Below are 16,000 nucleotides of genomic sequence, written 5' to 3'. Positions count from 1 at the left end.
TAACAACTTGAAGAAACTAACTAGAGATTCTAAACTTACAATCAGAAATTTATTAAAATAAGACAAAGAACAGTGGATGCTGAAAATCTGAAATAAAAGCAGAAGTTCTTGGAGAAACTCAGCAGGTCTGGTAGCATCTGTAGAGAGAAAGCAGAGTTAATATTTCAAGTCTGAAGAAAGGTCACTGGATTTAAAATGTAACTCTGTTTTTTGTCCACAGATTGAGAAGAAGACTTTTTGAACATTGGTTGGTTTTATTCTGTAATCTTACAAAATAAGCCAATAGGGAGTGGGGAGAACTTAAGTCATGATTTGAAATGTTGCCTACTTAACATTGTTTAATTTTATTTTGCCTCAGTTGAGTACCTTCAGCTATTTGCTTCATGTTCCTTTTTTTTTAATTAACACTCTGCTGATCAAAACCATTTCACAAATGGCCAATATTCGAGGAAGGAGTGGGTGAACATTGAGGAGGCAGGAATGGAAATATAATTGGAAGAAAATGTAATTTCTTGCCATGGAACAAAAGGCCTGTTCACTAGCAGACAACCTTGTGAAACTTGGGAATAGAGAAAGTTTGTGTTTAAAACAAGTCAGCATTAAAATGTGCCTGTGAGGTCAATTGTATCAAATGATTACACAACAAAAGCTGCTGAAAGGCTCGTCAGCTATCTGACCCTTTTTTTTAACCAAGTAAGTTTCGGGAAGTTCTGTTTATTTGTACTGGCAAATTCCATTGAAAGTGCTGTGACAGAAATAAAGAGCCCACGGTTATGCAAACTGGAAGTCTGCTTTAACACTGGTTGTCACATATATTAGAACTTTTGTTTCTAGTGTTGCAGAAATGTAAGAATGAAACTTCACATATTAACAAAATTTTCATTATAAGAAAGCACTAAAATAGGTCAACTTGGACCAAAGTTATGTGAAAAGACTGGGATTCCTAGCTTTAGTATTTGGATGAGGCAATTGATGATTTTTGTTCAGAAGGGAAACTGGGACTCAAGGATCCTACATTTTGCGTCATCTGCCATATTGATGTAATTGTCAACAGTACTTACCTCAAACAGGTATCAATCCCAAAAGCTATGTAAGTCTATCGTGCCTAATATTTATTTCATGTATCTTTCAAAAAACTTATGATACCTGACCATACTGCAGGCAGTTTCTTAGATACACATCAGACAATATTTTAAATGAACTGATGGCAGCTGTCAGCAAAGGATACAAGCACTTAAGCTGAAGAACCTAAAGGACAAGAAGAGTTCACTAATATTGTGTGTCACTGTCAGCCATCAGTCAGCACTATCCCAATCTTACCCTCTCTCCGCTGCTCCCTACTACATTCACAGTTGCTCTAATGCCATCTTTTACATTGACCTATTTTCACCCACTTCATGACCACCCCAATTGCCTCAGGACAGTTGGGAACACACTTGTCAACACCTGGTGAAGAATGATGACCAATTATGTGTGATGCATTTGTTCAGCAGTTTGGTGCCCACTCCACATTTGACAATTGATATGTACCCAAAGACAGACAGAAATTAATCTCCAGGCCCAAGGTAATTTTGTGGTCATATTGTGGGCTGAACAAATAAAAAGATGTGTTGTGAGTGCCTGGATTTAGTGGTGGCAATAATGTGAAACTATGGGAAAGGAATATGTTTTCTTCAATAAAACTGGCAGCAACATCTGGAGTTCGCATGTATAGAATAATGTGGAAAACCAGAAGTTGCTGGCAGTGATTCAATGCTTATCGAGAGATTTAACTGTTAAGGTTCCCTAACAACACTTCCAGAACAATCAGTGAATTCACCAAATAAAAACCTCTATTTACATGCTGTTAACTTTTGTTATCCAAAATCCTTGAAAATGAGGAGATCCTTTCCTTCCAGTTATTGTTGATATTAACACTGAGCCTAAAAGGTAAATTTGAATGTTGTAGGATTTGTTAAATTGTTCCATTATGATTTTAAAAATGCACTTTTTAAAAAAAATATACATTTTTCTGTTTGTTATATTAAGATTTTAGCTTCAATCTTAAGCCGCTCATAATCATCTGTCTTGTTGTATGAAGATTAAATGTGGAGGTTAAAGAGTTTTTAACTTCTTGGTGAGATGTATGATTAGCTTCGACTCTATTTGCTGACATTACTGCAGTTGCATGTATGGACATTCCCTAGGTTTGGCAGCAGGTTAAATCTATGATCAGGAAAGGGACAGATGTTGATATAGAGTTTGCTGGATTTTTATGGAGCAGCATCTTATGGAAGAAGTGAAACATTACTGATTGATTGTCTATCTTCATGGACAAAGTTTAAAAAATCACACAAACCAGGTTATAATCCACAGGTTATTTGGAAGTACAAGCTTTCGGAGCGCTGCTCCTTCATCAGGTAGCTAGTGGGGCAGAATCATAGGACATAGAATTTAGAGTCAGAGATCAAAGTGTCATATCACTGATGTGATGTATTAAACAAACCTAGATTGCTGTTAAGTCTTTAATCACTTAGAATGGGGATACAGGTTTAGAATCATTAATATGTAAATCCCAGAACTCTTTTCAAGTCACAGTCTGGAGATAACTTAAGGTTTTAAAAAAGTTACATTTCAGCTCAGACAACACATTGAAGGTGTGAAGTTAGAGTCTGTATCCTAGTCTGGTTCTATTTCTGAAGTAGGAATTTATAAAATGTCATAGGGACTGACTGACTAAAGATTATGCGCTTTTTAAAAATGTACAGAAATGCCCAAGAACCAAGGAATTTGTGGAAATGAGGAACTGAAAGAAATTAGTATTAAGATAAAGGTCACATATGAAAAATTAATTGAATTGAAGGTTGATAAATCCCTTGGAGCAGAAGAGCTACATTCCAGAGTTTTGAAGGAGATGGCTAGGGAGATAATTGATGCAATGGTAGTTGTCATAAATATAACCCCACTATTGAAGAAGCGATGCAGAGAGAAAAGGAGATCTATAGATCTGTTAGTCTGATGTCAGTAGTTGGGGAAATGTTAAAATCTATTATGAAGAACGAGGTAAGCATACAATTTGGAAATAATGAAATAATTAGGTGACATCATGGATTCAAGAAAGGGAAATTGTGTTTTTTTTTACAATATTTCTTTTAATATAAATGAAAGTGATCCAGAGGATGTGGTGTGCTTGTAGATTCAAAATGTTTTGGCAAAGTCTCAAACAGAAGGGTAGTAAGAAAAATTTCAATGCACGGAATTAGGGCTCACATCCTGGCATGGAGTGTGAATTAATTCATAAACTGAAAGTAGAGAAGAAGAATCCATGTGTTATTTTCAGGATCACTAGCTGTTACTAGTTGGGGTTCCATAAGAATCGATGTTAGGTTCACAACTGTTCACAATCTGTGTAAATGATTTGGATGTAGAGACCAAATCTAAGCATTCCAAATTTGTTGATGACATAAAGCTAGGTGAGAATATAAGTTATAAGCACAGTACAATATTATCAACAGCATCAGCATGGTTTCATGAAGGGGTAATCATTCCTGTCAGATATGTTAAAATTATTTGGAAAGGTAACAGACATTATAGATAAAGAGGAACCAGTAATTTTAACATAAATGTGACTTCCAAAACTTGCTCAATAAGGTACTACACATAATGCTGCTTAATAAAATACGAGCCGTCTTTGATGTTGGGAATAGTATGTAAGGCTGGATAGATGTCTGGCTGATTGATAGTACATGGAAAGTTGGGATAAGAGGAGCATTTTCAGGGTAGCAACATGTCACAAATGGAGTGCCACAGGGATCAGCGCATGGACCACAAAGATTTAAATTATATATTAACAACTTGGATATATAAGTGAATGTACTATAGCAAAGGTTGCAGATGACACAAAAATAGTTGGGAAAGCATGTGACAAGGGTGATACAAAGAGTCTACAAAGGGATATGGACAAGTTAAGTGAGTGGACAAACCATTCTAACATTGAGTGTATAATTTGTGAAAATGTGAAATTATCCACTGTGGCCTGAAGAATAGAGGAAGTGAATATTATTTAAATGGGGAAAGACTGCAGAAAGCTGGATCACAGGATTTGGGGTTTTGGGGAGTCTCCTGTATAATCAGACAATTCTAGTATTCAAGTTCATTGCATAATACGGAGTGCAAAGGGGATGTTGACCTTTATTTCAAAGTGAATGGCATATAAAAATAGGGAAGACTTAGTAAAAGAAAGGCTTAGGAAAGCTGTTTTCTATTAGTAAAGGGATCAAGAACAAGAGGTTATAGATTTAAGAAAAGATGTAGAAACTGAAGAGGGGAGTTGAGGAAAAATACTTTTACCCAGAGGGTGGTGGAAGTCTGGAACTCATTGCTTGAAAGGGTGATTAGTCGGAAGCTCTTGCACAGTAATCAGTATTTAGATATTCACTTGCGGATGGAATTCAGCCTGGAAAAGTAATGCAAAAGGAAGTTGCTGGAGAAACTATGTAGGTCAGGCAGGATCTGGCAGTGACCAGTGGGTCACAGGGACCAAAACATTCACTCTGTTTTCTCTCCATCGACACTGATTTTTTTTAATTGCAGCAATTTCTGTTTGTTTTTCTGATTTTCAGTAACTGCAGTTCTTTTGCTTTTTCGAAAAAGTGATGCCCTTGGGGAGGGCTGATAATTCACAGGGTCACATTATGAATAGCAGCATCTGAAAGGTATTGAATATCAGAAGGATGCTGGTGTAAATATTCACAAATTCTTGAAAGTTGTAGAATAGGTAAATAAAGTGAGTAAGAAAGTGTATTTATACACACTTATTAGCCAAGCTATACAAGAGCAAAGAGGTTATGCTGGAACAGTCTAACATTGGGTAGGCCTCAACCAGGGTACTGTGTTCATTTTTTGCATCACATTAATATGAAAGATGGAATTACACTAGGGGAGCGCAGAGGAAATTAACCAAAACATGTTTTAGGCTGGAAGGCCAAATCTATGAGGAAATATTGGTTGTTTAATGTATGATGAGGTTGTTTACCTTTCAGGAACAAGGGTTGAAACAGGTCCTGATAGACATATATAAATTATAACAGTTACAGGTGAGGTGGATAGAATGGCATATTTTCTATGAGTAGAGGGATCAATAACCAAAGGGCATACATTAGAACAGAGAACAACGAAAACTATAGCAGTAGAATAGGCCCTTTGGCTCTCCAAGCCTGCATCGATCCAAATCCGCTATCCAAATCTGTCACCAACTTTCGAAGGATCTGTATTCCTCTGCTCTCTGCCCATTCATATATCTGTGTAGATACCGCTTAAATAACGCTATTGTGTCCACCTCTACCACCTCTGCTGGCAAAGCATTCCAGGCATCCACCACCCTCTGCGTAAAGAACATTCCATGCATATCTCTCTTAAACATTTCCCCTCTTACTTTGAAGTCATGACCCCTAGTAATTGAGCCCCCCACTCTGGGAACAAAACTTTCTTGCTATCCACCCTGTCTATACCTCTCATGATTTTGTTGACCTCAATAAGGTCACCCCCAACCTCTGTCTTTCTAATGAAAATAATCCTAATCAACTCAACCTCTCTTCATAGCTAGCGCCCTCTATACCAGGCCACATCATGGTGAACCTCCTCTGCACCCTCTCCAAAGCATGCACATCCTTTTGGTAATGTGGCGTTATTGTATGCAGATATTGCACCATCGCCAGACCATAGCAACACGACGGCTAGAGGAAGAGTGCCTCATCTTCTGCCTAGGAACCCTCTAACCACAAGGGATGAACACAGATTTCTCCAGTTTCCTCATTTCCCCTCTCCCCACCTTGTCTCAGTCCCAATCCTCGAACTCAGCACCAGCTTCCTAACCTGCAATCTTCTTCCAGACCTCTCCGCCCCCACCTCTACTCCAGCCCACCACCCTCACCTTAACCTCCTTCCACCTATCACGTTTCCAACACCCCTTCCCCAAGTCCCACCTCCCTAACTTTTATCTTAGCCTGCTGGGTGCACTTTCCTCATTCCTGAAGAAGGGCTCATGCCCGAAACGTCGATTCTCCTGCTCCTTGGATGCTGCCTGACCTGCTGCGCTTTTTCAGCAACACATTTTCAGCTCTGATCTCCAGCATCTGCAGTCCTCACTTTCTCCCTGCAGATATTGTATCCAACTATGGCTGAACAAAAGTCTTATACAACTGTAACATGATCTGCCAACTCTAGTCCTGCCCAATGAAGGAAAGCATGCCATATGCCTTCTTGACTACTCTATTGACCTGCATTGCCACCTTCAGAATATAATGGACCTGAACCCCCAAATCTCTCTGTACATCAATTTTCCCCAGAACTTTTCCATTTAATGGATAGTTTGCTCTTGAATTGGATTTTCCAAAATGCATCACCTCACATTTGCCCCAGATTGAACTTCATCTGCCATTTCTTTACCCAACTCTCCAATCTATCAATATTCTGCTTTATCGTCTGATAGTCCCATTCACTGTCTGTGACTCCACCAATCTTAGTGTCATCTGAGAACTTGCGAATCAGACCACCAATACCTTCCTCCAGATCATTTATGTATATCACAAACAACAGCAGTCTCAGCACGGATCCCTGTGGAACACCAACAGTCACTGGCCTCCATTTTGAGAAACTCCTTCCACTACTACTCTGTCTCCTGTTGCGCAGTCAGTTCTTTATCCATCTAGCTAGTTCACTCTGAACGCTATGCGACTTCACTTTCTCCATCAGCTTACCTTGGGGAATGTTATAAAATGCCTTACTGAAGTTCATGTATATGAAATCTACAGCCCTTCCCTCAACAATCAACTTTGTCACTTCCTCAAAGAATTCTATTAAGTTGGTAAGACATGACCTTCCCTGCACCAAAACCATGTTGCCTATCACTGATAAACCCATTTTCTTCCAAATGAGAATAGACCCTATCCCTCACTATCTTCTCCAGCAGTTTCCCAACCACTGACATCCAGCTTACTTGTCTATAATGACCTGTAGTAGCCCTGGTACCCTTCTTAAACAATGGGACAACATTAGCAGTTTTCCAGTCTTCTAGGACCTGGTCAATATTTAAAGATGTTGCAAAGATATCTGCTAAGACCCCATCCATTTCCTCTCTCGCTTCCCTCAGTAACCTGGGATAAATCCCACCTGGACTTGGGACTGGTCCACCTTAATGCCTTATGGAAGACACAACACTTCCTACATCCTAATACCGACTTGACCTAGAATAATAAAACATTTAACCCTAACCTCAACATCCACAAGTCCTCCATAATACCCTCCTTCAGCACAGCTTTGATATCCTCTCTGACCAGTAATGCATCTTCTCCATCCCTTTTGCCTCCCTCTCTATCCTGCCTGAAGCGTCGATATAACTCAAGTTGCCAATCATGCCTTTCCCTCAACCAAGTCTCAGCAATGCAATGACATCATACTTTCAGATACTAATCCAAGCCATAAGTTCATCTGCCTTACCTACTACATGTCTTGCATTAAAGCAAATGCATCACAAACCACCAGTCCTTTTGCTTTCATCATCTGCCCCCTGCCTACTCTTACCCTTCGTCATGCTGACTTCATTATCTAGTTTCTTACAGGCTTTAGTTAGTACCTGCTTACTGTCCACTAACCTTCTCATTTGGTTGTCATCCACCTGCCATTTTAGTTTAAACCCTCCCCAACAGTTTTAGCAAAAGCACCCCCACGGACATTGATTACAGTCCGGCCCAGGTGTAGACCATCCAATTTGTAATAGTCACACCTCCCCTAGAAATAGTCCCAATGTCCCAAAAATCTGAACCCCTCTCTCCTGCGCCATCTCTCAAGCCACACATTCATCCTGCCTATTCTTTCATTTCTATTCTGACTAGCACATGGCACTGGTAGCAATCCTGAGATTACTACCTTTTAATTTGGCTCCTGTATCCCTAAATTCTGCTTGTAGGACCTTATCCTGTTTTTTAACCTATATCATTGATGCCTATATGCAACACAACAACTGGCTGTTCACCCTCCCCCTTTTAACGTAAGAGATGGAAGGGAGAGAGAGTTGAAGACTTTTTTTTCACTCACAGCATGGCAGGAGTCTGGAACTCACTGCTTGAAAAGATTGGTGAGTTCAAAATATGTGAACAGTATTTAGATATTCACTCACCTTGTCATAGTCTCCAGGGATAAAAAGCTGAAAAACAGGATTAATGTAGTCAGATATTTGTTGATTGGTACCGACATAATGGCCTCCTTCTGGACTGTTAAAGCTAACAACTATACAAGGCATTCTTCTGCAAATCCCACTGCACCCGTTGAATCCCTGGACTGTGTCACTCCATGATCCTGGGCCATTGCTGAGTGTAATTCCTGTGGGAGGGACCACAGCAACTATCTGGTTCCTAATATGCCACGTTTTCCCAGGATGAGACAGCATGGTATCTCGCAAACTGAAGTGGCCGAGACCACCATTCATAAAATCCCCTTCAGGAGTAAATAACTCATGCTACACATAACCTTAGACCATTACGCAGATGTATTGAGTATAATTTGAGTATAAGCTTTGGCTCATTGAGAAATTGCACTGCTGAGTTGTGGTGTGACGTTTCCTCCTTTTGGAATGGTGAGCCTGACCTCAGTGGTGAGCAAGTTGTTGGAGGGAATCCTGAGGGACAGGAGGTACACGTATTTGGAAAGGCAAGGACTAATTAGGGATAGTCAATATCGCGTTGTGCTTGAGAAATCATGTCTCACAAACTTGATTGAGTATTTTGAAGAAGTAACAAAGAAGATTAATGAGTGCAGAGCAGCAGATGTGATCTATATGGACTTCAGTAAGGCATTCGACAAGGTTCCCCATGGGAGACTGATTAGCAAGGTTAGATCTCATGGAATACAGGGAGAACTAGCCATTTGGGTGCAGATCTGGCTCAAAGGTAGAAGACAGAGGGTGGTGGTGGAGGGTTGTTTTTCAGAGTGGAGGCCTGTGACCAGTGGAGTGCCACAAGGGTCAGTGTTGGGTCCTCTACCTATTGTCATTAACATAAATGATTTGGATGTGAGCATAAGAGGTACAGTTAGTAAGCTTGCAGATGACACCAAAATTGGAGGTGTAGTGGACAGCGAAGAGGGTTACCTTCGATTACAACAGGATCTTGACCAAATGGGCCAATGGGCTGAGAAGTGGCAGATGGAATTTAAGTTAGATACATGCGAGGTGCTGCATTTTGGGAAAGCAAATCTTAGCAGGCCTTGTACACTTCATGGTAAGGTCCTCAGGAATGCAGGTTCATAACTCCTTGAAAGTGGAGTCGCAGGTAGATAGGATAGTGAAGAAAGCATTTGGTATGCTTTCCTTTACTGGTCAGAGTATTGAGTACAGGAGTTGGGAGGTCATGTTGCAGCTATACTGGACATTGGTTAGGCCACTGTTGGAATATTGCGTGCAATTCTGATCTTCCTATTGGAAAGATGTTGTGAAACTTGAAAGGATTCAGAAAAGATTTACAAGGATGTTGCCAGGATTGGAGGATTTTAACTATAGGGAGAGACTGAACAGGCTGGGGCTGTTTTCCCTCGAACGTCAGAGGATAAGGGATGACCTTATAGAGGTTTACAAAATTATGAGAGGCATGGATAGGATAAGTCGACAAAGTCTTTTCCCTCGGTTCGGGGAGTCCAGAACTAGAGGGCATAGGTTTAGGGTGAGAGGGGAAAGATATAAAAGAGACCTAAGGGACAACCTTTTCACGCAGAGGGTGGTGCGTGTATGGAATGAGCTGCCAGAGGATGTGGTGGAGGCTGGTACAATTGCAACATTTAAGAGACATTTGGATAGGTATATGAATAGGAAGGCTTTTGAGGGCTGTGGGCCGGCAGGTGAGACTAGATTGGTTTGGGATATCTGGTTGGCATGGACGGATTAGACCGAAGGGTCTGTTTCCTTGCTGCATATCTCTATGACTCTATAGTTCCTTAATCATAAAATTACTTTATAAAGCAGTCTTTGTATATATCCCACCTTTTACTCTTTCTGAATAATTATATCTATTCAGTTCCGCACGATGTTCTATTACAGATTATTGTTTCGAGCACAACTCTCACATGGAAAAACTTCTCCCGCACAAAAGGATGTCACCACATCATATGGGTGGGCTAAGGATGTGGAGCACAATGTGAATAGAATTAAATTGGGTTAACTGAGTTCACAGTTAAGAAGGTCATTTTAAAATTACTTTGAAGGAAAGCAGACAGTTGGCAAAACAAAGAAGTTTGCGTGCTGTGAACTTACAACCCTCTGAAGCTGAACTCAAACTGCCAAAAAGTTAAATAGGAACCAACGGAGAAAAAGACAGAGAGAGAGAGAGAGAGAATAGTTTTGTTGCATCTTTTAGGGCCAAAGTGTGGCTCAGGTCCAAAATGTAATAATATCGCTCTTTTCACTGAAGCAACCTCTTAAATCTTCGAAACAGCGAGCTCAATTGCATTGCTCTTGACAGCATCTTATAAATTGCAACAGTAACAATGCTGCACAATAGGTTGAACTCTTGCCTCCAATAAATCACTCTACAACATGTTTCAGCTTTAGACTGTGTGTTGAATTTCTGGGAGGTGCATCATCAACTCATCTCTAAAATCTCTGTGTGGTTCCTTTTGTTACTGGATATGTCTCCGTGCAAACTGTCAAACAGCACCTCACTACTGTTTTGTAAGAAGCTGTCACTTTGAACAAAGAACTCTAGTTGGTTGCACATTTTGTGGAAATATTAAATCATTCCATAAAGTGTTATTGGGTTTCAGGGTAATACAGAAGTAAAGTTTAACTGAGTGTGCATCATCATACCTTCAGTTTAATTCAGGAAAACACAGATTGGTTTATATTGTTTGATGTGTCACCTCTTTTCTGAAGATGCCAAAGTGACATTTAATGCAAGGTATTGCATTTTGGGAAAGCAAATCTTAGCAGGACTTATACACTTAATGGTAAGGTCCTAGGGAGTGTTGCTGAACAAAGAGACCTTGGAGTGCAAGTTCGTAGCTCCTTGAAAGTGGAGTCGCAGGTAGATATGAAAACATTTGGTATGCTTTCCTTTATTGGTCAGAGTATTGAGTACAGGAGTTGAGAGGTCATGTTACAGCTGTACAGGACATTGGTTAGGCCACTGTTGGACTATTATGTGCAGTTCAGGTCTCCTTCCTATCGGAAAGATGTGGTGAAACTTGAAAGGGTTCAGAAAAGATTTACAAGGATGTTGCCGGGGTTGGAGGATTTGAGCTATAGGGAGAGGCTGAACCGGCTGGGACTGTTTTCCCTGGAGCGTCAGAGGCTGAGGGGTGACCTTATAGAGGTTTACAAAATTATGAGAGCTATGGATAGGGTAAATAGGCAAAGTATTTTCCCTGGGGTCGGAGAGTCCAGAACTATAGGGCATAGGTTTAGGGTGAGAGGGGAAAGATATAAAGGAGACCTACTGGGCAACGTTTTCGTACAGAGGTTGATACGTGTATGGAATGAATTGCCAGAGGATGTGGTGGAGACTGGTCCAATTGCAACATTTAAGGGGCATTTGGATGGGTACATGAATAGAAGGGTTTGGAGTGATATGGGCTGGGTGCTTGCAGGTGGGACTAGATCGGGTTGGGATATCTGGTCGGCATGGATGGGTTGGACCAAAGGGTCTGTTTCCATGCTGTACATCTCTATGACTCTATAAGAATGAATGTATTAAGAGCTGCAGGAATCACATACGGCAAGAATTAGCTGGATGAAAAAAAAGATAAACCTAAAAATCTTTACAATCACCTTCAAAACAGCTTCATTAACTGGGCATTAACTGTGCCATCAAAATGATACCAATCTAGATTTCAAAGCAAAGCTCATATCTAAGTTAAACACTAATGTTAAATGTAATATTGAGGCCAAGTATGTCTGCTTCAGTGTTTGCAGATCTCAGCCAAGACAAGTTCTCAGCCACCTCTAGGTGCACCCTAATTCAGGATATTTTTAGAAGTCAGGTGATAATAAGCATTTTTATTAAAGAGCCTTACACACAGAAAGAGACCCTTCGGTCCAACTCATCCACACAACCAGACATCCCAGTCTGACCTACTACCATTTTCCAGCATTTCCCATAGTCCTGTAAATCCTTCCTTTTCAAGTACCCAGCCACATACCTTTTAGTTGTTGTAATTATACACACCTCCACCACTTCATTAGACAGTTTATTCTATACACTAATCACCCTCTCCATTAAAAAGTCACTTTGTAGGTCCTTTTTAAATTTTTCCCCTCTCCCATTTAACAAATATCCTCTAGTTTTGGACTCCCCAACCTAGAAAAAAAGATTTTTGGCCATTCACCCTGTCCATGCTGTTCATGACTTTATAAACCTCCATATGGTTGACCCTTAAAAGTGGCCTCAACAATGTTCTGTACAGCCGCAACATAACATCCCAACTCCAATACTCCGCGTCCTGAACAATGAAGGCAAATGTGCCAAAATTCTACCTAACCTACCTGCGACTCCACTTTCGAAGTATGCACTACTCCCCTAGGTCTCGTTGTTCAGCAGCACTCCCCAGGGCCCTACCATCAACTGTATGAGTCATGCTTTCTCAAAATGCACCACTTCACATTTATCTAAATTAAACTCCATCTGCCACTCCTCAGCCCACTGGCCCATCTGATCAAGATCCCATTGTACTCTGAGATATGCTTCTTCACTCTGCACCACCTATTTTGGTGTTATTTGTAAAATTACTATATTCTCACTCTGTATTCACATCCAAATCATTTGAAATATAAGATATTTCTGTAATGGCTTAAGCTCCTTCCTTTAAGTAATGGGTGGAGAATCATTACTGCTGGATATACTGCTCTATTCCATCATTCATTATCTGCGAAATCAATCAGATTTAAGATTATTTTGTTTATGGTATGAGATCAGTATAAAATAGATCAACTTAAAAATCACACAACATCAGGCGATAGTCCAACAGGTTCATTTGGAAGCACTAGCCTTCAGAGCTCTGCTCTTCCATCAGGTGGTTGTGGAGTATAAGATCATAAGACACAGAATTTATAGCAAATGATTACAGTGTCATATACTGATATATTGAACAAACCTGGATTTTAAGTCTTTCATCTTTTAGAATGTGTTGCAGATTTTGGTTCATTAATATATAAATCCCAGAACTTCTTTTAAGTCACATTCTTGAGATAACTTAAGGTTTTATATCAAAAGGTGACATCTCAGCTAAGACAATGCATTAAACCACCTGATGAAGGAGCAGCGCTCTGAAAGCTATTGCTTCCAAATAAACCTGTTGGCCTATAACCTGGTGTTGTGTGATTTTTAACTTTGTGCACCCTAGTCCAACACCAACTCCTTCACATCACAGAATAGATCAATCTATCTATGTAGAGTACCAGTGTGAAATAAATGATCCAGTTGCTATAACACAATAAATATGGACTTCCAAAGGGCAAATCATGTTTGATTGACTAATGTGCTTCGAAATTCTTTGAAGAGGAAACAGAGAGAGCAAATGAAGACAATTTTGTTGATGTGGTATACATATTTTTAATCAACATGTTTATCACAAGATAAGGCAGAATCCTGACCTTCTAGCTCAAAGGTAGGGCCACTACTACTATTGTTTCACAGTGGTAGCCACATATATATACTCTTAATCATGTTGTTCAATCGGTTTATGTCATCTACAGCATGTGGGATGTGAGTTAAAGTCTCCTGGTCCAGAGGCAAGGATACTGTAATTGCACCACAAGTGCCCCCATCTGTTGGAATAACATAAATGGACTTTCAAAATCATACAGCAGAAAGATTATGGAATAAAAGGGACAGTAGCAATGTATAAATAAAAGTAGCAGAGAGTAGCCGTCAATTGACATTGTTTGGGCAGGAGAAAGATTTGGAGTGGAGTTCCCCAGGGGTCAGCATTAGGACCCTTGCTTTTTCTGATATGTATGAATGACGTATTTCTTGGCATGTAGAGGACAAATTCAAAGTTTGCAGATGATACAACTTGGAAGTTTTGTAAACTGTGAGGAAGATTATGTAGAACTATAAAGGACATAGACAAGTGGGCAACCGACTTGACAAGGACATATATTCTCACTTTCGTGGTTCAGCAGCTGACCGGATAAACACACGGAATCTTTGTTGCTGTCTTTCAATCATTGTCTCTGCTATCCCTGGCAAGAGTTTCTGTTTGGAAAAGGAAGGCGGGGGGAGGGGGGGGGGGGGGGGTGGGCGGAATCTTCTTACCTTGAATGCACTTCTCTCAAATCTTACCATTTGGAACAGAGTCTTTCCTGGGGAAAGTGAATTAAGAAATTTAAACGCCATGTTGAATAAAACTATATGCATTGGTTTGTTGTTTGCTGAATACTGGAGCAATATATCTATGGAGTTTGATAGTGATGAATGCTGTCTTGTTCTTTAGTGCAGCAGTAATGAGCAGGTTTTCAGTAGATTCATTCAATTCAATCTTGACATAGATATATTTACAATAGACATGCTGCATCAACAGAAATTGTAATCAAATTGCTTTATATTAGCACATGAAAAGGAGGACATTAATTGTTTTTTCTTTATTCTGTTAACAGAATAACAGGAATGAACTGAATTTTATGTTTAACATATATCACAATATCATGCATCTATATATTTACAGAGAGAGGCAAGTCGGCCTCTATTGCATTGATTTTTATTTGGATAGCAGTCATACTATAGTGACGCATATGAAGGTACAACAACTTAACTCACTTTAAGACGGTCTGCAGTTTATTTATTATCTCTGGTTTGTAGCAAGTTTGCAAATGAGAAATCATGGGTGCATTGCTTTATGATCCTTAAACTGCTGTTTTTATATGAAAGGTAATTGTATTTGGGAGTGTACACATATTGCAGCATGGAACAATCTTGCCTCACAAATGCAGTGTATTTCTCCAATTGTGATGATCAAGATAGTAGTAATACTGCCTCCTGGAATTACGGATAGTAATGTAATTAATAATTGAAAGTTTGAACAAGATTTTGTGTTATTTGTGTCATATGGTTTGAGTGTTAAAAAGCTGTGAGAAAGTGAAGGCTGCAGATGCTGGAGAGTCAGAGTCAAAAATTGTGGCGCTGGAAAAAGCACAGCAGGTCAAGCAACATCTAAGGAGCAAATGAATTGCTATTTAGGGCATACCTTCCTGATGAAGGGCTTATGCCTGAAACATCAATTCTCCTGCTACTCAAATGCTGCCTGACCTGTGCTTTTCCAGCACCACATTTTTCAGCATCGAGCGTTAAGTCGTCAAGCCTCAGAAAAGGCAATCTTGTTTTGAATTCTTTGAGTCTTATAGTTGCTGACGACCGTACGTCAGACAAGAAGCTTGTAAAGCTTTGATTACCACCAGCTAACAAACACCACATACCTCCATATGTCTTTCCATCCTGTGATCAATTTGTCATAAAAAAACTAAATAATGAGTGTAAATAGGAACATTTCTTGCTGAGTTTTCTCTTTTCTTTTGAATTAAGTACTAATATTCATTGTTAAAATACACATAAATAATGGTCATTTAGTACAGTAATAATAGACGACAAACTGACAAACACCAGACGATAAATCAACTCCTACTGCTCAATACATCCACACCTCTCTATTCTCCCAAAAAAATGCAAAGAAAGCAACAGCAATATTGTATCATAGTTTATAGTATCAACGAGTGTTTATCAAAATAAATTGGTATGCATGTTTCTCAAAAAGCTCTGGCTAAAAGAGCTAAAGGTGGGCATGAATATTTTCTTCTTTTTTCTCCCTGATTCTGCAGAACATTTTGGATAACATTGGAATGTAGTTCTGCAGAAGCCATATATTATTAATGTACTAAATGATCATTATTTATGAGTATTTTAATAGTGAACATTAGTAAGTTACTCAACAGAAAAGCAAATACTCAGCAAGAAATGTTCTTATTTACACTCACTATTTACTTTTT

General features: G+C 39.6%; 1 protein-coding gene across 1 annotated transcript in view; it reads left to right on the top strand.

The window, feature by feature from the left end:
• Positions 1-16,000, top strand: part of col22a1 (collagen, type XXII, alpha 1) — a 277,290-nt gene that overhangs the window by 132,470 nt on the left and 128,820 nt on the right. The window lies entirely within an intron of this gene.

Source organism: Hemiscyllium ocellatum, chromosome 4 (genome assembly GCF_020745735.1).
Source record: "Hemiscyllium ocellatum isolate sHemOce1 chromosome 4, sHemOce1.pat.X.cur, whole genome shotgun sequence".
In the NCBI taxonomy this organism is placed as follows: Eukaryota; Metazoa; Chordata; class Chondrichthyes; order Orectolobiformes; family Hemiscylliidae; genus Hemiscyllium; species Hemiscyllium ocellatum.
The sequence above is the reverse complement of the archived record's forward strand: the minus strand, read 5'-3'. Positions and strand labels throughout refer to the sequence as shown.